This window comes from Lissotriton helveticus, chromosome 10, assembly GCF_964261635.1.
Source record: "Lissotriton helveticus chromosome 10, aLisHel1.1, whole genome shotgun sequence".
NCBI lineage: Eukaryota > Metazoa > Chordata > Amphibia > Caudata > Salamandridae > Lissotriton > Lissotriton helveticus.
Window position 1 is genome coordinate 658,590,919 of NC_136071.1, and position 27,039 is coordinate 658,617,957.

Below are 27,039 nucleotides of genomic sequence, written 5' to 3' on the forward strand. Positions count from 1 at the left end.
GTGCGCGCGATTAGCACGGCGTCGTCCGCGTACAGGAGCGCTGGGATCTTAACTGCTCCTGCACGCGGAACGTCGACTTCCTTCTCCTCCAAATGTGCACCCAGACTGTTAATATAAATGGTGAAGAGCAGGGGGGCCAATATACAACCCTGCCTTACCCCCCTCAGGGATTTGAAAAGGGACGTGCACCTACCCTCATTTGTGACCCGTACGGCCGCAAAAAGCTCCTGATGTAGGGAAGCCATGAATCTCACCAATGCCTCGTCGATCCCCATCTTCAGCAAGGTCATCCATAGCTTAGCCCTGCTTACCAAATCGAAGGCTGAGGAGAGGTCCATGAATGCTAGAAACAGGGACCCCTCCTTGGCCACCGTGTACTTTGATATGAGCAGGTGTAGGTTGGAGCATTGTTCGATTGTGCCTTTCCTTTCTCTGAACCCATACTGGATCTCTGACAACCCTCCACAACTCTCAACATTATCCCTCAACCTGGACAAAAGGACTCTGCCTAAGATCTTCACCGACGAGTCCAAGAGGGATATGGGCCTATAACACCCGGGGTCGTCCCGCTGGCCCTTTTTAAAAATGGGGACGATGGTGGAAATGTCCCAGGAAGATGGTGTAGGGTTGCTATTAACGGCAGTAAATACATTGGCCAATACCTCTGCCCACAGCTTTGGGGAATGTATGAAAAAATCGGCTGGCACCCCATCGGGGCCCGGGGCCTTGTGCTTGGTTGTGGCCAAAATAGCTTTCTCCACTTCTGTGCTATAAAAATGTATTGGAGTGGCATCTAAAGTGGCCAACGACACATCTTGGGTTGCCTGATCATTATTCCCATACACATTTTTGAAATGAGTCAACCACTTGTCATCTGGGATGACACAGTCCATGGCCTCGTTATTTTGGTCGGAGAAGAATGGCTGTTCGATTATTTCCCAGAATTTCCGACTGTCCTTCAGGACAGCCACGGAAAGGAGATTTTCCCAAGCTTCCCGTTTGATACTTTCTTGTCTGGTTTTTATAGCTGACTTATAGATTTTCCTCAATCTAACAATCTCGCCCCTTACCCTAGGTGTTTTTTTCAAAGCTACCATCAGAGACCTGTGTGCATTTGAACATGCGGTGTCGAACCAGCGCTTCTTATTCGGTGCTCCTTTCTTAGGCTTAGCCAGGAGATCCTGCAACACCTGCCCACAGATCGACTCAAAGGCCCCTATAGTTTCACAACCCGGAGAACAAGGATTCTGGCAAACCTCAACCTGTTCCTTTCTTTTCGGGAAAACCTCCGCGTAGAAGTTTTCTGGAACCACCTTAGCCCACCTAACTCTCCTACCCTGATCAGAGGTACGCAAAGTGTGGTCCGACCTCACTTTCCCCGGATTTTGCCCCATATAATCTCCCCAAGCCACTTCAAGTAAAACAGGGTTGTGGTCACTGTGGTGAGATGGCACAGTGCAGTAGGAAATCACCCGGTTTAGGATACCTTGTGTGATGAAGATATAATCAATTATGGTTCCGGGATTGGTGCCAGTGAAGGTAGCTATTCTTGGGCCACCCTCTGGTTCGTACAAGTTGAAATTTGCCAGAAGATCTTCTAGCTCCTCTCCTTCTGTGGTATGTTCAAAGTGAGGTACCTCGGGACCTTCACCCCATTCCTTGTTACTTAAACTGCATGCTAACATGCAGGGATGAATGTTAAAATCACCTAGTAAAATATACTCTATATCAAGCTGAGTGTTCTGACTTCCTGACCTTAATATAGCGTCTAAAGTAGCGATATTGCTACCGCTATTGTCCCTGTTCCCCGAGTTGTAAAAATTAATGTATAAGGACCTCCTAGTGGGGTTAATCTCTCTCTCTACAATGAAGATGTTGTGAGAGTCAGTGCTAATCTGTTTTAGGGAGCCCTTCAGTTCCAAGGAAAATAACATTAACAGACCTCCCTTAGCTCTGCCAATGCGGCTAGGAATAGCCGCTTTGGCGAAGCTAGTGAACCCATCCCACCAAAAGTTAGCAGTTGTATCCCAGGTTTCCTGGAGGGCAATAATATTATGTCTTACAACAAAGCTTGACCACTCCTTATCATTGCGTTTGGAATTGAGTTCCGCTACATTCCAACTTAGTATTTTGCAGGTTTCTATAGGCCACAAAATCGGTCAAGGGGACCCCATCTTCTACTCGTAGATGGGGGGTTCCATTGGCCGATAAGTTACCCACTATCTCTGCTGCATTTAACTGATCATGAGAAATATCATTATCATTAACATTCTCATTAAGGGAGCCACCAACAATCTCGGCCAAAATTTGGTCAGGAGCAATTTCCCTTTCTGGAGCAACTTGCGCTTTGCGGCCTTCCAAACTGGTTGTCTCATGCATATTTGTACCATTTATAAGTCCTCTGCCCCTATCTTTGGGGTTGCTTATTATACATGAGACCCTTGATCCATTTTTTGACGTATTTGGACCCCCGTACGTCAATCGCAGTCATTTAAGTTTGCCAGAACCCCATACCTATTCACTGTGCCAAACCCCCAATCATGGGGTGTGGCCCCCAATCCCCATCCATTTGTTGCTACATTCCACCTGGGTAGTGGGGTATTGGGACGCATCGGAAACTGCTCATCACCCAGCCAGGCTCCAAACCCATTTCCACAGCTCCCCGGTCATTTACGGGACACCCACCCCCCACCTATTCGTTGTATTCCAGTTTGATCTAGGGGTTTTAGAAAATAACGCTTTCTGATGATCACCTGGCCCTGTACCAAATCTATCTACTGGGCCAATACCATGGTCATTATATATAGGTCTAAGACCCCCACCCCATCTGTTACTTCTTGTGGTCCACCCTGCTCTTAGGATATTTGGATGGATCGCATTTTGCTGCTCACTAGAGAAGAATTTTAGGGTAAGAGGGATTATAGTTGCACTTCTTCATTGGGGGGGAAGTATGTTTGACAGGACATTTGGGAGCACGGCTGCGTTTGAAAAATTTAACACTACGCAGTCCCCCTTGAACTTTTTTTGCCTGTTCCCTATCGATGTCATCCTCCTCGCCATTACAATTTCCCCTGCCAACTACTCTTTCCCATAATGTGCCATCTGCATGTTACTTGACAGCCAGTGTAACGCCTTGCTTGTCAGGGATGAAATAGATTCTGTCTGGCCAGGGGATAAGATGGGTACATTAGCTAGTACCAGTACAAATGGTGAGGCTTCCACTATAAATTGTGCAGGGTCATCCCCTAGGGATGGCGGTGTTGGTGCAGTAGATGGGAGTATAGGGGCCTCCCTCGCTGCTTCCTGGCTAAGTACAGCTGGTGGTGCCTGACCAGACGGGATGGTCTCTAATGAGCCTTCATCTGCTACTATATCACCCCCATTATTTCCCTTCACAGTGTCTACTGGTTTAGTGACAATTGTTACTACATTCTCTATTTCTTCTACTAACTTACATTGCAGTCCTCCCATCCTTTCCACCTCTGCGGTAAGCTTATCAATTTTTCCAATCAGTGGCTTAATGATAGTCTTTATCTTTAAATCTATCATATCCGCTATCCTGTTGAATAAGTCATCGTCTATAATTTGTCTAAGGTTATCTTCCTCGTGCTCCAGTTTTTTTGCCTTAGACTTTGGTGGAGAAGCGGCCCTTTTCCTCCCTGTCCGTGGCCCCCCGCGTTTGGGCTGAATTTTTCTGCAGGTTCTCACCGCCCTAGTCACAGGCACAGAGGATGAGGATTCCTCTGCTATGAATTCCACATGGGACTCTGGGTCAGACTCTGCATTTGTCTCTGAGTCAGCCAACAGATCTGAGCTTTGATCAAGGCTTCCGATGTCAGGGAGGTTGGTATCAGGGATGTTCGTGCTGGGGTCTTGCGATGGTATATCAGTCATTTGCACACTAGTGGAGGGACTCTCTAAGTGAAGGACAGGGGATTGACTCAAGCCTAGCGATTGCCTTCTTTCACTGTTTATTTTATTTACCACCTGAACCAGATAATTATCTAAGGTGTTAAGCGTATCTGAAGCTCCAGAGACGATTTTCTTAGGCATATTATCAAATGATAGTAAACACTGCTATATAACACAGACGAGTGTCAACAGGATAAATGCACACTAAGTACGATCACAGGGAAACTGCTTTGATATAATAGGTGGTATGGTCTTACTTCATGCGGCTAACTTTGATGGTTGTACGGACAGAGTGGCGGGTCCAGTCCAGTCCCGGACAGTCTAGGACTGTCTAAGACTGTCCCGCTCTTGTCCCGGGCTTCTCCCCGCGCTTCGTCCCGCACGCGTCCCGCTATGCGGAGGGGGGGTGGGTGTTTTGTGCGCCTCCGGGCGCCTGTTGCAGCGTCACTCGACGCACCCCCGCAAAGGCTCCTGGGGGTTGAAGTCCCCCCGCTCTGCGGCCGCTCCGATGGATGTAAGCGGCGGCGGAGGGACTCGGCTCCTGGTGATGTGCTCTCTCCCTGGACCTCTGCAGCACCCACACGGACACAGGGTCAGGTCAGTTCGTGGTATATTGCTCCCACAGCGCTCCGGGAGCGCAGCTGTTTTGTGCGCCTCCGGGCGCCTGTTGCAGCGTCACTCGACGCGCCCCCGCAAAGGCTCCTGGGGGTTGAAGTCCCCCCGCTCTGCGGCCGCTCCGATGGATGTAAGCGGCGGCGGGGGGGACTCGGCTCCTGGTGATGTGCTCGCTCCCTGGACCTCCGCAGCACCGACACGGACACAGGGTCAGGTCAGTTCGTGGTATATTGCTCCCACAGCGCTCCGGGAGCGCAGCTGTTTTGTGCGCCTCTGGGCGCCTGTTGCAGCGTCACTCGACGCGCCCCCGCAAAGGCTCCTGGGGGTTGAAGTCCCCCCGCTCTGCGGCCGCTCCGATGGATGTAAGCGGCGGCGGGGGGGACTCGGCTCCTGGTGATGTGCTCGCTCCCTGGACCTCCGCAGCACCGACACGGACACAGGGTCAGGTCAGTTCGTGGTATATTGCTTACCTAATTCAACCATGGCTATCACTTTAATGAATAAAAGGCCTTATTTATGAACTGAAAGTAACCTAGATAAACAGTCTGAAAAGTTTCAAATAAAAACAAAAAGCAACGACTTCCTAGAACTTAATGTTGTTATTTGCTATACTACTTTGCACCTTAAATGGTAAAAACCAAATCCCTACAGTCTCTTCCGTCTCAGTAAACAGAGGGAAGATCTGCAGAGAGGTGGGCATGTGTGAGTTTGTATTTAGGAGGGTAACATAAACAAGTGACGGGATGTCCCTGCTCCTCCGAAGGGAGAGGTTTCCTTTCTGGAAAGTAGTTAATGCAACCTTACAAGACATTCGCAACAGAGGTCTTCCAAAACGAGAAGGACCACAAAGTATACAATTAGCCCCCAATCCAAACAGATCTGATGTGGCCAGCCACAGAGAATGTTGTAGTGACCACCGAGACACAGTAATACGGTTAGAGGTCCTTCCTTGCGCCAGCCACGAGGCAACAGTCAAGGGACGAATCAGCTAGTCACAACATTCCTTTCAAGAACCTCCATATGACATCTGCATTACAACACATCTCCTTCCCTTCTACGCAAACATGGAAACAAAACAAAAAAAATAATAAAACAAGCATTTGCAATGCAATAGGTCTCGCAGTAATTAAGTTTGAGCTATTGGCATTGCTAAATATTGCAACACCAATTGCAACAAAAGTCTATATATGGTAGGCACAAAAAATGTGTATTTATTTTTGTAGCAATGGTGGCATGCTGCGCTTTAGATAAATTTGTTTAAAAGTAAATTGCGCCATACTGCGATTGCTACAATAGTTAATTGTGGATGAGTTAACAATTGAAGTGTGCATTGATGGCTGGTGGTGTGTGTGCCTGTAGAAATTGTGCACTGATGGCTGGTGGTGTGTGTGCCTTGTGGAAGTGTGCACTACCGGCTGGTGGTGTGTATGCCTGGTGGAAGCGTGCACTGACGGCAAGTGTTGTGTGTGCCTGGTGAAAGCGTGCACTGACGGCTGGTGTTGTGTGTGTGCCTGGTGAAAGCATGCACTGACGTCAGGTGGTGTGTACCTGGTGGAAGCATGCACTGACAGCTGATGGTGTTTGTGCCCGGTGAAAGTGTGCACTGATGGCTGGTGGTGTTTGTGCCCGGTGAAAGCGTGCACTGACGACTGATGGTGTCTGTGCCTGGTGAATGTGTGCACTGACGGTGTGGTTGTGTGTGTGGTTGTGTGTGTGGTTGTGTGTATGGTTGTATGTGTGGCTGTATGTGTGGTTGTGGTTGTGTGTGTGGTTGTGTGTGTGTGGTTGTGTGTGTGGTTGTGTGTGTGTGGTTGTGTGGGTGTGTGTGTGGTTGTGTGTGTGGTTGTGTTTGTGGTTGTGTGTGGTTGTGGTTGTGTGTGTGGTTTTGTGTGATTGTGGTTGTGTGTGTGGTTGTGTGTGTGGTTGTGTGTGTGGTTGTGTGTGTGGTTGTATGTGTGGTTGTGTGTGTGTGGTTGTGTGTGTGTGTGTGTGGTTGTGTGTATGTGTGGTTGTGTGTGTGGTCGTGTGTGTGGTTGTGTGTGGTTGTGTGTGTGGTTGTGTGTGTGGTTGTGGTTGTGTGTGTGGGTGTGTGGTTGTGGGTGTGGTTGTGCGGTTGTGTGGTTGTGTGTGGTTGTGGTTGTGTGTGTGGTTTTGTGTGGTTGTGGTTGTGTGTGTGGTTTTGTGTGTGGTTGTGTGTGTGGTTGTATGTGTGGTTGTGTGTGTGGTTGTGTGTGTGTGGTTGTGTGTGTGTGTGTGGTTGTGTGTATGTGTGGTTGTGTGTGTGGTCGTGTGTGTGGTTGTGTGTGTGTGGTTGTGTGTGTGGATGTGTGTGTGGTTGTGGTTGTGGGTGTGTGTGGTTGTGGGTGTGCGGTTGTGTGGTTGTGGGTGTGGTTGTGGTTGTGTGTGTGGTTGTGGTTGTGTGTGGTTGTGTAAGGTTGTGGGTGTGGTTGTGTGTGTGTGGTTGTGGTTGTTTGTGAGGGTGTGGTTGTGTGTGTGGTTGTGTGTGTGTGTGTGTGTGTGTGTGGTTGTGGTTGTGTAAGGTTGTGGGTGTGTGTGTTGTTGTGGGTGTGTGTGTGTGAATAAAGATCAGTGTTTGTTCTCCGAAAGCTCTAGCACACCAAGACAATGAACAATGTCAAGATGAGACTCTAGCCTCGGTGTAAGATACACTATTGTGCCCTCCATTCGGTTTTATGGATGATTAGTGCTGAAGGCAGTCATAATTCAGATACTTGCTTATATTGCTGAAATAAGCCATGGGCACCCCAGTACACTGTTAAACAAGCTGCGAAAATAAGGAAAAAAACAAAAAACTATTCATCTGTGGCTCAGTAAAGTAAGCCACAAATGTACTTGTGCAGCAATGTATATTCAAACTTAGCAATGTCTACACTCTCCATAACCAGCGGCTTGAGCCGCCAGAGGCTAGAATAAATAATACTGCAGACATTTAGGAGGACCTCTACGTAATATTCTAGTGTAAAAAAAAATGCAAGATAAAATCAATTATTTTTTTTGTGAAAATTTGTTTATTTGCATAGTAAGTAGAGCAATAGCGTGGTACAGTTGGTATACAAGCAATCGCATATTAATACGCTCTGTGTGGTACAATGGTATCAAGTGTAATATAAATTTTCTATTTTGTTGCATTGCAGTTAACCAAACATAACCCCCAAGAAACCCTTTACCCTCCACCCCTTGTAAACCCACCCTAGGCACTAATACTTCGTTATTGCATATATCCATTGGTATTTGGCTATGCCCAAAAACAGCTCTTGCCTAACACATTATTCTATACAATCAGCCAGAGACATAAACCAAAAATGTGTGGGTTTCCCCAGTGCTGTGTTTCGAGGTGCACCAAGCACGCCCGTGGCAAGTTGTGGTGTATTGAGGGCGGCTCACAATTCAAGCTGCGGATAACGAGACATTAGATTCATCGTCCCCTTCCGCCTCAAAAGCCCCTAGTATGGCAAACCAGTCTAGTGATATGAGCGTCCTCCTAAGGACCCTACGTTCCTCGCGCTGTAGCGCCTCCCCCTCTGCCCTGCTCCATCGTATAACCTCTGTCCTCCACATGTCAGGGTCGGGCGGTTTGGGCGATTTCCACCGCATGGTTATCGCGCGTTTCGCAAGTAGCATGGCCATATCAGTGAAGCGTGTCGACACACTTCTTTTACGCGCCACTGGTCTTAGTCCTAGTATTGTATGCTCTAAGGTGTGTGCTAGCAGGGGAGCACCCGCTTTGGTAAGCGATTCGTGTATAGTGGTCCAATAATAGCCCAGTTTCGGGCAGTCCCATAGCATGTGTATCAGTCAAGCATCATCTGCTCTGCAACGGCGGCAGGCGGCAGCAGCGTCAGGGAACATAGCGTGTATACGGCGTGGCGTGAGATACGCCCGGTGCAAGACCATCAATTGAATAAACTTGAACTTCGGGTTTCTAGCCACTTTTTTGGGAAATTGAAGGATACGCTCCCATTCTTTGTCCTCGAGTGGCCTTCCTATGTCGCCCTCCCATTTGGCCTTGAGAGGCAATAATGAGATCGCCCTCCCCGTTCTGATTCCAGCAGTAAGCCATCTGGTCAGGTGGCTTCCTGTTCCCATGAGGTACTCCATCGTTAGTAATGGGTTTGCGGGTGACTCTTCGCCCTCTCGCGCCCACATCTCTGTCACGTAGTGACGTAAACCAGCATGTAGGAGGAACGAACCTCCCGGGACGTTATGCGTGGCTCTGAAGTCCTCAAAGGACAACATGCGTCCATCTACGAAGAGGTCTCCAATGTTCGTTACCCCTGCGTCGTGCCATGGTGTGAGCTTGCAGGCCGTGAGCGTTCCTGATTCCAGCGGGATACCTAAAAGCGGAATTGTAGGGGCGTATGAAGTCATGGGAGTCGTGTACTTTACTGCTTTCCGCCAATATTGCACTGCAAGTCGGAGAAGAGGGGGAGTGTCCCCAGGTAGCTCCGATTGGGGCAAAAGCAAGATATGAATTTTCCCCTTGGAGCGATCCTCCTCTGTCATGTCGATCTCATGTAGGTTCCGGCCTGCCAGCCAGTATTCCAGCCATTGCAGCTGACAGGCAAAATTATAGGCCCTGAAGTCCGGTGCTCCCATTCCCCCAGCCCCAGAGGTAAGCTGTAATTTTGCAGGTCCTATGCGTCTCCGCCCCGATCCCCATATGAGCTCCGTTAGGAGCGTATCTAGTGCCCTGAAAGTTGAGGCCGGAATCAGGAATGGCAAGTTAGCGAAATAGTAAATGAGTCGGGGGAGCACCACCATCTTGGAGACCGCCACTCTACCCGCCACCGACAAAGGCAGCGATAACCAGAATTGTATCTGTGATTTGAGCGCCCTCATTGCTCTGCCCAAGTTGCCGTCTATCATTTCCTCTGCACCTCTGTAGATTTGGATCCCAATGAGATAAAATCAATTTTAAGGCTACTTGGGAGAGACCTTCAATAGTAAGTTGTGTAGGACTACTATGGCTGAATACGAGGCAGAAGCAGCAGAGTGGGTCTTTGTAATGTTCTGTAATTGAGTGTGGGAGATGTGCACGTGATTAATGTCTAGTGAAAGCTTGCAATGCAAAGACGGTCATAACGGGGCAGATCACCTGTTTAACAAACTGGATAAATATGGATGACCCATTCTGGAAATACCACCTAGTGACAGAGAATAGCATGTCAATATCGTTATACAGTTTAATACAGAATGAAAACTGCACGTCAATCACGTTTGATTTTATAAACTGATTAACTAAATTGTTCATATATTTAATGCTCGAGTAAAACCACAATTAAAACAGAATCTTGAACCTACTGGGTGAAACTTAAAAATGAACAAGGAACAAAGAACGAAAGCGTACAGATGTGAGGATGTTAAAAAATCTTGATTGAATTGGTTGTTATGAACAAAAGGTTCTTTAATAATGCTAATTGCATGCAGATGTGTTCTGTGTAAATCACTTTGGATAGAAGCTTTATAAAGATAATACGGTTTAATTGTTTTAATTTTAGAAGAATGTAGAGGCAGCGCCAAGTGTGAAGTAATTTGCAGAGGCAAAGTATTCTGAGAAAATATTCTTCTTTTTATTGATCTTTTTTGTTCAAAAGTGCACAGGACAGCCAACGCGTTTCGCTCCCTACCTTGGGAGCTTCGTCAGGGAAAAGTCAGGAAAGATTTTTTGCACAAGTAGAAGTATACAGGTCCAAGTCTGGCAGGCAATGTAAAACTCAGTTAGATTCCAGATAAACAAATAATGAGTTCTCAATCAAGATAAAGAATATAACGCGCAAGATAGATGCCAAGTTCAGCGACGTGTGGACCAGGTGGCGTGGGGTGAATATCCAAAAATGGAGGATATGAATATAGTCTTCTGTGGTAATTTATAAAGGTAAGGTCTTTCTTGGAGGTTAGGCAGGCCTCGATAAGCTGCCCGACCGGCTTGTTCTCCAAGTAATGATCAAGAAGACCCCCGTGCAAGAACAAAAGGTTCTTTAATAATGCTAATTGCATGCAGACGTGTTCTGTGTAAATCACTTTGGATAGAAGCTTTATAAAGATAATACGGTTTAATTGTTTTAATTCCAGACAAATAAGAAAGAGCATCACACAACCCATCAAATTAGGTATTATATTCCTTGTAATAAAAATCCCTGTGCCGCTGTTGTGGGGCAGGAGAGGAACTCTCACTCACTAAGGTTTTATTAAACCCAGAAGACACAAATGAACAGGTCACGTTTTCTTAGGTCAGTTTACAGACAGTTGGAAGTTTCTAAGGAGCCGCATCTTGGTCGATTTTCAGTGATGACACTTAAGACTATGGTAGGCGGAAGGGAAGAGCACACTGACCCCTGCAATGACATGGTTGTGCATCTCTTTTGCGAGGGGGGGGGGGGGTTGACGCTGCTGCTGATGGAGCCTGAATCGAATAAGTTACTACTTATTAAAGTACCTACGCAGAAAATTACAACAACAAAAAAACACAAAAAGAGTGCCTGGTTGCTAAAAAAGTGAAAAGGATTTGTGTGAGCCACAGCTTTTTTTTTGGCATACAGTAGAGAGCTTGCTGCAGTCGCGCAATGCCCATTGGGATCAAAGGGCTTCAGCCCCTCCATCGTGTGGGTCAGCCCGGGCTGAGATAGCTTCCAGGGCACACACCCAGCCGCTGCCGAGTACTTCACAGGTCTGTAAAAGACCATTCGCTTGTAAATGAGGCTTTGTTGTTTTTTTCACCCCCTTCTAGAGCCCCTGCATTTCTACTCTAACTATTGCTGGAAGAATCAACCCCCCCCCCTCTCAAAAGAGATGCACAACCATGTCATTGCAGGGGTCAGTGTGCTCTTCCCTTCCGCCTAGCTCTAGTTCGCCTCTGGAGCCTTGCAGCAAGCGACACGGCTAGTGTATGGTGCCTGTAATGGAAGCGGGTTTGATAAATTGCGGTGGATTTCCCGGCATTAGGAAGCTGATGAGCTGAGCGACCTTGCATGCATCTGAGCGTGTTCGCACTCCCTTTTCCTTGTCCCATCTTTGTAGTTTGAGCTGTGCTCATAAGTGTGTTTATATCTTGGTTTATGTGCGTGGCCGGCGCATTTATAAACTAAGCGGTGAATTAGGAAAAGGTATCTGTTATTGAGCGAGGGCCAATATTTCTGCTGCAAAACAAAACATACTACAAAAGGAAGCACCGTAACAAGTTTAAAAGTGGCACAAACTCCTGGTACAAAAAGGCTTAACAGTTGGCCGATATGTGGACGTCGTACACAATAAGTTACTACTTATTAAAGTGCCTACGCGGACAATTTAAAAAACACAAAAAAAGTGAGTGGTTGGTGAAAAAGTGAAAAGGGTGGCAGGTGCACATATCTGTGTTAACAAAAAAGAGGCGGAAAGGAGGACAGGTGAGACAATGGTTCATTAAGTTGGGGATTTGTGAACTACTGTGGATTATGAAACATTAGGAGGCTGATGAACGGAGAGGGCTTGAAAGTATATGAGCTTATGCGCGCTGCCCTCCCCTCCTATCACAGTTTTTTGCATTTTGCCCTGTGTTTTTAAGTGTGTTTCTTTGTGGAATTAAGGTGCTTAATACAGAAAAGTAGCTGTTAATTTTGTGAGCCCCAGGTTTTTGTGTGTGAAGTAAAGCTTGCAGCAAGCAAAATGGCAAGTATATGTTGCCTGTTATGGTTGCGGCTATATAAGTGCCAAGCGAAAGTAAACAGCAAAGCTAAACAATGTAATAAAGATACGCTTGTGTAATATCGCGGCACCGAGTGTGTTGATGTGGAATTAAGGTGCCTGGTGACGGGGCACTGCAACATGTGTGTGCGCATTTAAAGGAAAACCGCTGGAAAACAAAGCGCCGTGAAAGCTACTCAGTGAAATAATATCGCGGGCACTGAGTGTTTTGATGTGGAATTAAGGTGCCTGGTGACGTGGCGCTTTTCCTTTAAATCCGCCCCGTCACCAGGCAACTTAATTCCACATCAAAACACTTGGTGCCGCAATATTATTTCACTGTGTTAGCTTTCATGGCGCTTTGTTTTCCAGCGGTTTTCCTTGAAATGCCCACAACAAAGCACCGTGAAAGCTAACACAGTGAAATAATATAGCGGTACCGAGTGTTTTGATGTGGAATTAAGGTGCCTGGTGACGGGGCACTGGCAACGTGTGTGCGCGCATTTAAAGGAAAAGCGCCCAAAAACATAGAGCAGTGAAAGCTAACACAATGAAATAATATCGCGGCACCAAGTGTTTTGATGTGGAATTAAGGTGCCTGGTGATAGGACGTATTTAAAGGATAATCACCCAAAAACAAAGCACCCTGAAAGCTAATACAGTGAAATAATTTCACGGCACCAAGTGTTTTGATGTGGAATTAAGGTGCCTGGTGACCGGACACTGGCAACATGTGTGTGCGCATTTAAAGGAAAAGCGCCCAAAAACAAAGCGCCGCGAAAGCCAAGCAGTGCCCAGTGAAATAAATAACGGCACCGAGTGTTTTGATATGTAATTAAGGTGCTTTATAAACCAAGCTCTCTGCATTGCTGTGGTGGGGCGGGGGAGCGCATTCCTTTGAAGTCTGACGCCGAGGCGCACAGGCTCCCAAATGACAGACCGGAATGTGTGATGTGCACGCGCCCGGCTCACATGAACTGTACCAAATCCGCAGTTTGGGTAGACTTTTGAAAGCCTTACTATAATCTCGACAAACAAGCATTGCTAAAGCAATGCTGTAGGCCGAGACCTAAACAACAGACCACACCAAATGGCATGGCACCAGCTGTAAGGAGCTCCTAAAACGTTACACATAAGAATAGCTATAAAACAAAATAACAGACCACAGCAACATGGCATGGTGCCAGCTGTAAGAAACTCTTAAAAAGTTACACAACAGGGTTGCAGAAAACATATCCAGGAGAAGAATGAAAAGAGAACGCATACAGGTCACTAGTATGTAACATAATCCTCCAAATAACGAGGTTTCTATGAAGAACTAGGAGTGTGGCTCCTTCTTTTCACTCCATGGGGAACAATTCCGGCGTGCATGGAACCACCGACATCACCACTTCCACACTCAACACGCCCTCTCCCATCTTCTATCTCGTTGCTGACCAATTCCTCATCATTCATAAGCATTAAACCATTTAAGTTTGTTTGTACGTAGGGGTTCCACTGTAACTTAATTCTCCCACCTGTACCCAACCTGTCCTTTCTGGTTCAAAGCCACTTGACGTTTATAACCATTTTCCATCACCACATACCTGTCACACACCTGCCTGACTCTGAACGGCCCCCAAATCTATTCCTACCCTTCCATGTCTTATCTTAACCAAGTCACCAACCGACACCTCTTATGGCATTCAGCCCCTCACTCTCTTTACCATCAGTTCTAGTGAGCCAAGCAGGAGTCATTTTGTGTCCAGACTTTCTTCCCTGCATTTTCTTAAAGGGTGAAACATTGGTAACACTATGAACTGTAGTGCGATGAGCCCATACCATGTCATCTACCATAGCCTTAACATCCTTTCCACTATGCCCAGGCATAGAGATGGTACCTTTAACCAACTGGTTTGCCCTTTCTACCATGCCATTGGCCTGGGGGTTGTACAAAGCAGTGCGATGATGTTTAACACCACAACTGTACAGAAGGCCTTTCATCTCATGAGAAACTAGTTGAGTACCATTATCGGTGATAAGCACACGGGGTAGCCCTTCCACCAAAAATACACTCTTCAAAGTCTCCACAGTAGTTATGGTGGTCACATCAGGAATGAACTTCACCACTTACCATTTGGAGTGCACATCCTGAACAGCCATAGCATTTCTCATCCCTTCTTCCGGCAAAGGCATTGGTCCAATAAAATCTAAGCACACAGTACTCCAAGGACACCCCGGGTCCTCAATATGCCCCTGGAAGGATTGTGCTCCTATCTTAAGCCTCTTCCCACTTTCTCTGCACACTTCACAGTTCTCCACCCACAAGTTGATTGATCATCCACACACGGCCACCAAACATTCTCCTGTTTCTTTGTCAATGTTTGACCTAAGTGGCCCTCGTGAGCCAGCGTAAAGATCCTTTCCTCCAATCCTTCCAGTGGGAAGAATTTGTCATTTCTCATAAGCACATACTTGTCATTCAGAGTGAACTAATCCAGAATTTTAACAATAGGTCTAACAGCCGGAGGCACCATACTTTCTCTACGCCCCCCACACCACCATTTGACCCACATTGTGAGGACTAGCTCCCCCTCCATTGTCCCACATTCTGGAGGGCAAGATCCCCTCCATTCCACATCACACAACTAGGCCATCTCCCCTCACTTACGTTTTCCCAAGCAGAAGAACCATGTTCATCTACCTCAGACAGTGAGAGACAATCAGCTTGGGTATTTCTCCACCCTGGTATGTGTTCGACTTGGTACTTATACTCTTGCAGCCATGAAGAAAGCCTAGCCAGCCTGGTAGATCCCTTGCCAGCCCCACCAGGACTCAAAACCTTGACTAAAGGTTTATGGTCTGCACGAATGCAAAAGGTGAAATCCCATAGAAAGGTCCTAAAATGCTCTACAGACCAGGCAACCGCTAAAGTCTCATGCTTAGTGACAGAGTAATTGCTCTCACACTCTGTCAGAGAACACACTTGCATCCACAGCCAGATACGTATTGAGTTTAGTAAGAAACTGAGCAAGGATCCCCGCACCACAACTGCCTTCCTTTATCACATCAAATGCTCTTTCTTGACTTTAGCCCCACAAAAATGCACATCCCTTCCTCAGCAACACCCTCAAGTTACAAATTTAGCATAGTATTCGATCAAACCCATGAAAGCTCATAACTGATCCTTATCATGTGGAACTAGGGCAGACCGAATAGCTTTCAGTAAATCTACCTTGGGCGCACACCTTGCCCAGGAATGGTGCGGCCAAGGTATTCAATTTCTTCCACTAGGAACTTACATTTGTCCCTCCACAAGGTGAGCCCAGCCGCCCTGTCTACCCAACCCAGACCACAAAATGGAGTTATGTTCCTGGATGGAAACACCAAAGACCAAAATGTCGTCTTGAAAGAATTTCACATTATCCAAGCCCTCGAACACTTCAGACATGATCAGCTGGAACATGCAAGCAGCTGAGGCTAGCCCAAACGGCATCCTTGTGAACCTAAAAGTTCCCTCCATGGTGACAAAAGCTGTCACATTATGTGAATCTTCATGCAATTTGATCTGGTGGTAAGCACTTTTTAAGTCAAGCTTAGAAAAGTACTTACCACCCTTGAGTAACAATAATAACTTGTTGATATTTGGAAGAGGAAAAGAATCCCTCATGTTGGTTTAAACTGTGCAAATCCACACAGAACCTCAGTTTGCCATCGCTCTTCTTGGCAATAACCACAGGAGAGACCCATTACGATGCCTCAGCAGGCTCTATGATCCCCTCCCTGAGAATGTTATCTATGAGTTTCTTGAACTCTCTCCTCACTACAACTGGCACCCTCCTCAATTTATGTTTAACCAGAATAGTACCTTTTTCCAACACTGTCTTGTGGATGTAGCCCTTCATCACACTCAGCCTTTCATTGAACACATCTTTTATTTCTGATAACACATCTTCAGTTGTGTTTCAGTGACTGTCAACACTTGTTCTCGAGCTTGGGGGTCAATTATTATATGCAGATCAAATTGATGCACCCACTCCAAAATAGGTGGCACCTCCTCAGCCACATAGATTTTCCCTTCAACCTGTTGTGATTTAAACACAATCATAGAAGTGAAATAACGCAGAACATCAATGCGTTCGCCCTGGTAGCCCTTGGGATTTATGTCTTTGGGCTGAAGAGGCATTTTCGGCCACTCTCTCTTCCACGTTGCCTTCGGTACAATAGTGTACAATGAACCAGAGTTCACCATGACCTCCACTAGTCTGCCTTTAGTATCAAACAAGGCGTTAAGTCTGACTTTCCTGTTCCCTTCCTCCATCTCAGGCTGAACCATCAACACCTGATCCTGGTTATCCTCTTCCCATAATAAGTCCCCAGTGACAGCCACACGGGACTTAGATGCATCTTTACACACACAGGCATAATGTCCGACGCACCCACACTTCCTGCACTCCTTGTTAGATGCAAAACACCATTTTGAATCACTGGTGCGGTAATCACTCCCACAGCGTGAACAATCTTTCGACCTGCTCCCTCTCTGGGATCTAGTAGCAACCTTGCTGACTGATCCTTTAGGCACCCTTTCTTTTTTCCCAACTGCAGCAACCAGGCTGTCCACTTGTTGCTTCTTGCCCATCTCCTTCATTCATCTCTCAGACTCCTCTACCACCTTAGCAATTACAATGGCTTCATTAAGGCACGGGTTTTTCACTGCCCAGAAACGCTCCTGCATTTTACTGCTGCTGCACTGAACAATCAGTTCATCTCTGATCTCATTTGTCCAAATTTACAATCAATTGACAATTCACTCATACCAGAAACAAGATCATCCATTGATTCATCTGGTTTTTGTGGTCTGGTGTAGAACTTGTACAGAGATAAGACAATGTTCTTCTCTTTTGCAAATACTTTTGATAGAGCAAGCTTCGCATCGCGACTTGCTCAAGTCATGAACCTCGCCCGTGTGTAATCAATTAATACATTTTGTACGTCTTACTAATCTTTTATTTTTATATTCGAACGAAGTAGAGGAAGCTTGCGTATGTGTATTTCTAATACAAATAATCCGTGTTCCTAAACATGGCCGCCGATTGGAAAATTGCTTCTGCGCATGCGTCAGTCACACTCACGTGACCTGACGTAGTTATAAGTTTGGTGGGAAAGGGTGCGCATGCGTAATACACAGCTTTCGTGAATAACGTGGTGATGCTCTTGTGAGTGTGTATATGTTGCTAACATTTAAACTGCATAGTATATTTTTATACTGATAAGTTTAAAGTAAAAAACCAATGATGTGTTTTCATACCGTCACTTCTATGTTTTAATTTGTTTTCGCTTACTTTTCATGTATCCTCAACTCAGAGGGGTGCTGGGCTGGGGAGTCCATCTTGGAGGGTATTTCTGCGCAGAATCGCTAGAAGCTGACATGGCATTGAACTCAGGCCAAAGAAGGTTGATGCCAGAGCCACCCTGGGAAAGGGCACCTTCACCCAGCAGAAGCATCATGATTATGTTCTATTGTATCGAAATGTATTCTTTTCATTGTATTCTGTGCGACTTTCTCATGGGAACCCCAATCTTGCTAGGCGGTACCCAGAGATGCAAATTAGGCCTCCAAATAGTCTATTCTGATTGGTGTGTTACCCGAAACCTACCTTAGGACCAATCCAAATTGAGGGATTCTGACACTTTGCAACATTGGGGGGTGGTACACCGTCCCAAAACAGTATATCTACCCTGGGTTCACCTAGGGAAATTGTCCGACTTGTCTGGTTTAGCTGACCTGTCACTGACCCAACGCACTCAATAGGTGACTGAAGATACAGAGTACTGCGGAGCACTCTGTCCGAAATTGACCATAGACTAAGGTTTTACTAAACCTTAAAGTGCTGGCGGAGCACTTTGCTGGGAGTTCGCTGACCCAATTGGGGTCTTGATCGATAGCTGCAGAGAGGGTGGAGCGCAGGCGTTGCTTCCGAACTGCGGGTGCTGGTCCTGTCCTGAGGGTTCCTGTCCTGAGGGTCCTGTCCTGATCCTAATCTGGTCTTCCTGTCCTGTCCTGGGTGTCCATTCTGCACCTGCTGTCCATTGAGGGGTATCCTTCCTTGAGGGGTTCCTGTCCTTAACTGACCCGTGGCCAGGGTTTGGTTTTCACACCAGTCTAGGTAAATATCACTCTGAAAACTCTGAATCTTGCACCTTTCTGAATTTCTGTCTTTTGCTTTAATAAAGACATACCTTTGCATATGTTAATTTTCCATGCTTTTCCGCAACCATTGAATCATAAAGTTATTTGCATTTGTTTCGTAACGTGTTCCTATGTTACCCTACCAGTTAGAAATTATATTTTGCATTGCAGTTTGTCATTTCCTGATATGGTCTAGAACCTCCTTACTTAAACTGTCTAAAGAACTTTTGCCTTAAAGCATAGCGTGTCTCTCTTCATAGACTCTCCTATAGAGATAAATGTCCCGAACTCCTGTCTCATTTTTCTCTGAGATAATTCTAGAATACTAGTCCTAATCGAAGCCTATCCCATCTTTAGTGATTCATCTTAAAACGTTCTAATTCCTGATCCTTCATTTTAAGTGTGTCCTGGTTCCATTTGTTTATAAATGGTTGCATTGACTTATTTGCTATTCAGCTATGTACTTTCTGTTATTCTGATTATCGATTGCTTAATTACTGTGAATTTGATGATTTCTGAATTTTACTAAAATTAGATAAAGACTTTAAAACTTCCAGTTGTCCGTGGTCATTTTACAAAGATTATTGAATGTTATTTGTTGGGTTTGTATTTTGCTGCCTTTCCTTTTACAGCTAGCTCCCTGATCCATTGTGGTCATAGGTACCCGCGTCGGTGGATGGTAAGTCGGGTACGCTGAAGAATAACGAAAGGAACTCACAAATTATTGATAGCAGACCGTGAGGTCATCCGATCAATGTATATGGTGATTTGAAATATATGGGCCCGAAGCGGCGAAATTATTGGTCGGGTGACCCGCGCGCTCTATCAGTAATTTTCTGGTAGCAGAGTTATGGTTAGGGAATAGTTAAAGGTTAGGTAGGACTAGTTAGGCTAAGTCAAGTCGGTAGCTGCTAGTATATTGATGCTGCTACAAGAGCGGCCATTTCAGGGGACTTGATCACTCTCTTGAGAATGCGTTGCTTTTGAAATTTATGAATTGTTTGAAAATTGTTATTCTTGTTCTTATATTGTTATATGTATTAATCCATGCGTATGTAAAACGGTTTGTTAAGTGTTGTCGGAACTCCCCGGGGAATTGAATGGCAAAGTGGTGAATAGAATCCATTTGCCTTGAGGTCGCAGGCTCAAGGAAAGTTAGGTGCAGGTTAGGTAGAACCAGAAGCACTAACTAGGGCTTTTCCTGAATACATATGTGAATAAATGTTAGTAACGAGGTTCATTGGCAAAATTCCAATAGTGGCGTAACCTAGTAAGGGTCACCTCGGAAGAGTAGCAGGTTCATCGGAGCTTGGGTGAAAGCAAAGGGGTCCGCTGGGAAACCTTAGACTCGGATATATCCCGGAAAGAGTGGATGGGTCTAGGGAAGTAACAGGTTCACTGATGCTAGAGTGAAGGGTAGGCGGAAGAGATCTACCCGCAGCGTGTGAAAAGTAAATGGAAGTAGTTTACTTGCAGTAAAACAACTCTTTTCTGTCTAGACACTTGAGCACTGTGGCGAATGTGTATTCGTTGTAAAATAACCAAGCACTAGCACTTTAGAAAGAAAGAAAGTTTCCGTTACCTTGTGAAGGGAGGGAGTCAGTCGCGAAGCGTCTCTGACGTCACTCTGTGCCGCGCTGGGATTGGTAGAAACAGCGGGCGGGTAGCGGGGCTGGAATTGTGAAGGAGGGGTGAGTGCCGAAGCGTGAGAACTGTCTCGCGAAAAGGCCGCGCACCCATTGGCCGAAATTATTTGAACTGGTGCACCCCATTGGTCGCACGGAATTGCAAGACGCATTCTGATTGGAGGTAATTTTGTAAACAAAGTTAAGCGTAGAAATCGTATGTGGCACTCGTATACTCCAGAGACTAGACCCGATCCAAGAAACCTAGGTTTTGAAAGGGATCAGTGGAAGGCTAATAGATACGGCATTATGTACGGAAATAAGCGAAAAATGTCCCTTGTAAATAAGGTAAAGAATTACTTCAAAAAGGACAAGCCGATTCAAACTAGAGAGGGCATTGTTATTCCACCACCAAATACTCCCGCCTCTTTCATGATGTTTGACAGAGGGTACGATACATGTGTGTGGTTAGAAAATTGGGTGAAATACACAAAAGACGACGGAATAATGGCCTTTCCGTTAGAAGGTACCTTTAATGGTAGGATCCTATTCAATTTAAGAACCCGAATGAATGAATTACATCCCAGACCGAGACTAACGCAGTATGAGGCATTGGAGGAATGGGAGATTGAGGCTTTCCAAAGAGAAAAGCCCCAAATGGACAAAGGGCTGACAAAGTATTACCCAAAACTGAAACAAGAAACCCGAGATAAAAAGATGAAACAATGGAGACAGAGCATGATTGCTGAGGGACTGTTTCCCATGATGCCAGCAGAAGATCCTCCTGGGGGGGGGGGGGGGGAAGGACAGAGAAATCCAAACACTGGGGGCCCCTGGGAGAATCAGATGACGAATTAATAGATGACATATGCATGAGAAGTCCGCCTCCTTATAATGAGGGACACCGACCTTCGAGTGCAGGAGATATTCCCCGGAGACCCCTACAAAGGGACGAGGTCAGGTCCGCAAGTGTAGGAGGGGATTATCTAATTCCTCCTTATACTGAGAATCTAGGACCCGTAGAAACCAGAAGTATTTACCCCAGGAGACCCGTGGGCGGGGAGACGGGATATTCACGTGAAGGAGATCTTTGCTCTCGTCCCCCCTACGGAGGTGAGGTGAGGTCCTTGAGTTCAGGAATGCCACGATTGCAGCCCCGGGATGAGGAAGATCAGAGAATTCTAGGCACAGGAAGTCTGTTTCAGAAACCTAATTATGGCGGTGGACCAAGTGAGACACATCCCACTGCCCCGAGTTATGCTCCCATTATATCCCCGCAGGTGTTAGATGGAAACACTTTGGACAGGTTATTACAAGAAAAAGAACGAGAAGCATTAGGAAATCAGAGAGCTGAGATAATACAGAAGATGTCACAGCTAAATGCAAGTCCTGAAGCCTTGACGATCCCAGTAACAATCGGACCGGTGGTTCCGTTGTATGGGGACCGTCAAGGAAGTCCGAAACCTCCCGCAATTACTCCTGTCATTGCACCGACCAGACCAGAACCATTAATTGTGGATGACCAGACAAGTGAGTGCGAGTCGGAGGTCTCACTGCTAGATCTGCCCATTAGAAAGACTGGAAAAAGGATACCGAAAGGACATAATACTTTTAATGCGAGGGAAATTCAGATGGAATCGACCTCAGGTACGAAGAGTGTCACATTGGTGACTCCTGAAGAAATCGAAAGATGGAGTCAAGAATTTGAAAAACAAGCGTCCCCAACGAAACCTTTAGATCTCTACAAGCTGAGAATAGAAATAGAGGAATTGATGGCAGGAAACGTAGGATTAGACAGATTAAATACCTACTCTGAAGACGAAATGCTGTTTATCTGCAAGAGTCTCACTCGAAATACCCGAGTGCTTCATGAAAAACTGACAGACACTGCTGCTAGCATGGGAATAGATATTTCAAGATCGAAACCGCTGCGAAAACCATACAGGGCAGATTTCTCAGACAAAGATTTGGAAAACTTGAATATGTCGGGGAAGAAAGCACAGGTCAAAGAACTATTGACAGTATTGGAAACATGGGGAGATGTGGAAAGGTGGAAAGCCAGATGGGCCAAGAAAAAGGATGAGGCCAGGTCTAGGCAGGCAACTCCCGAATTTGTTCTAAGGGAAACTGAGAAACCAGAACAGTTATGCCCTATGCGCGAAGTACCAGGTGGAAAATATGTGCACGTTCCATGGTCCAGACAGGATATTGTGTCCTTTACTAACGATTTCCCGAAATTACGAGAAAAGCCCGTGGATTGGTATAGGCAGGTGGAAAGGTTCGTAAAGGTGCAAAAATGCCTGTGGAAAGACCTGGATGGGTTCTTTGACATTGTGGCCCCTGTAGATCTATGGACCGAGTGTAAAATAGCCATAGCTTGGCCTAGTGAGGAATACCCGAGAGATGACAAAACAGGGGAACCATCGAAAGAAGTGATGAGAAAATATGAACAAGTAATTCAGCATCTGAAACTAAAGGTGCCAGTAAAGGAAACTGATTGGACCAAGATAGATAGAACCACGCAGGAAAGAGACGAGACAGTGCACTCCTTTTATGAAAGGCTGTTGCAGGTGTTCAAAACATACAGTGGTATAGATAACATCGAGATGAAGGATATGACACATTTTATTTACAGGTTTGTAAATGGGTTAAGACCCGAAATTTGTCAATGGATAAAAGATAACAAAATCTGTTGGCATACTAAAAAGATGGATGAGGTCCTACGGTACGCAAAGTACTGTGAGGACGAGATGGCAGAAAAGAAAAAGGCTCTCAAGGAGAAGGTTATGTGGGCTCAAGTGAAGCTCGCAGAACAGCAGGAAAAACAATTGAATAAAATGGCTAAATCCACTCAGAACCAAGGTCCTGGGGGTGGGGGTGGAGGAAAGCCCCGGCCCAAAATGAGCAGGGAGGAGGCAAAGAAGAAATTTCCCTGCCACCAGTGCGGAGAAATCGGACACTGGCGAGACGAGTGTCCCTATTTGCAGGATGATAACTCCCAAACACCTGATTTAACTCCACAGACGCAGAATGAAAGACCAAGAAAGACCCAACAACAGGTAAAAACGATTCAGTTGCCCCGAGCACCAAAGCAAGTATTTAAGGGAAAATCCGCCCAGGGTGAGGACGTAGAAGTCTGGGGGAGCAATGAGAACAGAAATGCAGCAACTTCGCAGTATTTACTAAATGATACCTTCCTTTGTGATGACCAGTACTGACGGGGCCTGAGAGGGGAGGACGAGGAGTGCGTACTTGGCGCCTCCTTGCCGGTAGACCTGTCAGGGCCATACATAGAAGGAAAGGTTGACGGAAATTATGTCACTTTTCTGTTGGACACTGGCGCTACCCGTTCTACTGTAAGAACAGTGGACGTTCCAAACCTACCCCTCTCGGGAGAAGCAATCCAAGTAGTGGGGGTATCCAATCAACTGATTAGTACTCCTGTTACCGAGCCCATGGAGATCTCAATTGGAAACTTTATAGAAATGCATAGATTTGTCGTTTGTGACACCAGTCCAGTGAACTTACTGGGACGTGATTTGCTGTGCAAAATGAACTGTACCATCTTTTGCACACCAAAGGGTGTTGAAATTCAGACCCCAGATGAAGATGGCATTTATAAATTAATGTTGATCAGACCTGACTCAGAAATTAAACGAATGACTATGCAGGATTTGCCCAAAGAACTCCAAGAAACAGTAAAGCCAGAGGTATGGGACTTTACCGGAAAAGATGTAGGATTAATGAAAAACGTAGACCCCATACAGATAGCAATAAAGGACAATGCAGTATACCCTAATACTAAACCCTACAGAATGAATGCAGAAGTGAGAGCAGGGGTTGCCCTGGAAATACAGAAATTGCTAGAAGGAAACATCATACAGGAAGTAATGAGTAGCCCATGCAACTCACCGATTATGGGCATCAAAAAGCCTAGTGGCAAGTACAGAGTAGTACAAGACCTAAGAAAGGTAAACAAAATAGTGGTTCCTTGTTGTCCCATTGTGCCAAACCCAGCGGTGATTCTGTACCAGATTCCCTGGGATGCTGAGTGGTTCACTGTGATAGACCTATGTCATGCATTTTTTTCCATTCCCTTGCATCCAGACAGCAAATTTCTTTTCTCATTTGCCTTCAACAGTCACGTGTATGTCTGGAACAGGGTCCCCCAGGGGTACACAGAGAGCCCCTCTATCGTTAATCAGATCTTGAAAAAATGCTTGGAAACTTTGGTCTTACCTGGAAATTCTGTTTTGGTGCAATACATTGACGACCTCTTGGTGGCGTCCAAAAGTCATAAGGATTGTGTGATTGACACCATTGCCCTACTGAATCACCTGAGTGAGAAGGGACATAAAGTGGCCCCTGAAAAATTACAGTTCTGTGCAAAATCAGTGAAATATCTGGGGCACCAGATAGAGAAAGGCATCAGGAAAGTAACATCAGAAAGAGTGAGAATAATTCAAAAGATGCAGTTACCCCGTACTCAGAAAGAAATCAGAATGTTCCTTGGAGTGATAGGATACTGCAGGCAATGGATTGTGGGATTTGCAGTCCTAGCTAGGCCCTTGATAAAAATGACCAAGAGAGGAACACCGGACATTGTAGAATGGGATGATGAAAGCTTAACAGCCTTCAAAAAATTGCGAGATTGTCTGTGTATAGCCCCTGCATTGGGAATGCCAGACTATTCCAAGGAATTTGCCCTGTTCTGTGACACTCGCGATAATTGTGCATTGTCAGTCCTAACCCAAGAACATGGCACAACCAGAAGGCCTGTGGCATATTTCTCTGCCACCCTGGATCCAGTGGCTGCTGGATTACCAGGATGTCTGAAAGCAGTAGCTGCTACTTGCACAAGTTTAGAGCAGAGTGAATCCATTGTCATGGGACATCCTGTAACTGTGTATGTTCCACATGGAGTGGTAATTTTGCTAACGAGAACGAAAACTCAGTATCTCACCCCTAGTCGGCTGACTAAATACGAGAGGATTCTCGTGGGTGCTGCAAATATAACAATTGTCAGGTGCAACATTCTGAACCCCGCCACTCTGCTTCCCAACTCAATGGATATGGAAGACGGGGAGGAAGATGAGCATAACTGCATTGATTTAACAGAATTTTGCACAAAGCCACGCCCAGACATTAAAGAAACACCTTTGCCTAAACATGACATGGAATTGTTTGTGGATGGTTCATGCCTAAGACATGAACAAGGAGGCCTGAGTGCTGCCTATGCGGTAGTCTCCTTAACCAAAATTGTAGAAGCAGGTTATTTATTTGAAGTAAAGTCCGCACAAGTAGCCGAATTGATCGCTATGATAAAAGCTTGCAAATTGGGGAAAAACGTACGCCTAACAGTGTATACTGAGTGTTTGCTGATCGAGTGGCACAATTATGCGCCAGGGATCGATTGATCATAAATCCAAAACGGGGGGGGGGGGCCGGAAACAGCTGCCAACTTCGAGTGTTTGAGGAAGTGCCTACATGGGATGAAGTGAGAGAATGGCAGCAGGCGGCACCCTGGCAAGAGAGAGAGAAGTGGAAGGAAGAAGGGTGTAGACCAAGACGTGAGGATGGTGTCATCTTGGGCCCAAATGGTATGCCTGTGTTACCCAGACACTTGCTTGGCACAATGGCGAGATTGATACATGAGGGATCACACATTGGTAGGGACGCCATGATTCTGGTATTCCAACAGACTTGGTACAGCAAAAAGTTCAGGAAAGTAGCAGAGTCCCTCTGCCAGAGGTGCCTGTCATGTCAACAGATGAATCCAGGCAAGAGAACAATGGTGGAACTGGGGAAAATTGGGAGGTCAGGGGGTCCCTTTGTGAGAATACAGGTTGATTTCATCACCATGCCACGTTGTGAGGGGAAACGTTATGTCCTTGTCATTGTCTGCCTATTTTCAAAGTGGGTGGAAGCTTACCCTACTCCCCAAAGTGACGCACTGACAGTAGCAAAGTGTTTACTGAAAGAACTGATACCTAGATTCGGGGTTCCAGTCACTATTGAATCAGATAGAGGCTGACATTTTCAGAATGATGTGATCGACCAACTCTGTAAGGCATTTGGGATCTCGCAAAAACTCCACTGTGCATATCATCCAGAGGCATCTGGAGTAGTGGAACAAATAAACGGGACTATCAAAACAAGACTAGCGAAATTGTGTGATGCATCTGGCATGACCTGGGTAAAGGCCCTGCCTCTGGTTCTGATGGGACTCCGAAGTATTCCAGACCGGAAGACAGGCCTGAGCCCTCATGAAATCCTGATGGGAAGAGTGATGAGACAAGCATGGGTACCAGGAAGCAAATTGTTGAGTATTACTGATGATTTGGTGCTTGAATACTGCAAGAGATTAGGTGACCAAGTGCGTTATATCTCTCGCCAAATCGGAGAAGACGCCGTCGCCAATCCAACGACTCCTCTCCACAAACTGGTTCCCGGGGACTGGGTCAAAATAAAGAAGCATACTCGGTCGAGCTGCCTGGAACCAAGGTGGGGACAGAAGCGCCAAGTGATCCTGGTAACGACCACAGCAGTGAAGTGTGCAGGTGTTCCCCATTGGATCCATGCCAGCCACACCCAGAAGGTATTACCAGACGAGGAGCCTGGATACGGAGGCCGTCCAGCAGAGGGGCCTGCAGAAGCAAGACCAGAAGTAACTGACGACGTACAGCCCAGTACCAGTCAAGCTGAGGGGTCCGCAGACGTTGGTCCAAGGGTAGTTGATGACGAGCTACCAAGAGTCCAGCCTGCTGAGGGGTTCCCAGAAGTTGGTCCAGAAGTAGCTGATGACGAGCTGCCGAGCATATGGCCAGATGAGTGGATACCCTTGATTGACCTCACCGAAGACCCATCAGAACAAGAGAGCGAATTTGGGAAGGTAGAGAGTGGAATACAGAGGAAAAGCAAGGCACAGGCGAAGAACCTCAGACTATTGAGATTCACGTCAAAACTGAGGAAGGAGAAGGTCAGACAGGGACTGAGCAAATAATTGATACACCTCCACTGACTCCTGATGTCGAAAAG

The 27,039-nt window shown here is 46.2% G+C and overlaps 1 protein-coding gene and 1 non-coding gene across 3 annotated transcripts in view; both read right to left on the bottom strand.

The window, feature by feature from the left end:
- Positions 1–27,039, bottom strand: part of LOC144784436 (nuclear distribution protein nudE homolog 1-like) — a 182,731-nt gene that overhangs the window by 88,754 nt on the left and 66,938 nt on the right. The window lies entirely within an intron of this gene.
- On the bottom strand, positions 7,095–7,186 carry LOC144786345 (small nucleolar RNA SNORA3/SNORA45 family). Its single transcript, XR_013602148.1, has one exon. It is a non-coding gene; the product is annotated as a small nucleolar RNA SNORA3/SNORA45 family (small nucleolar RNA).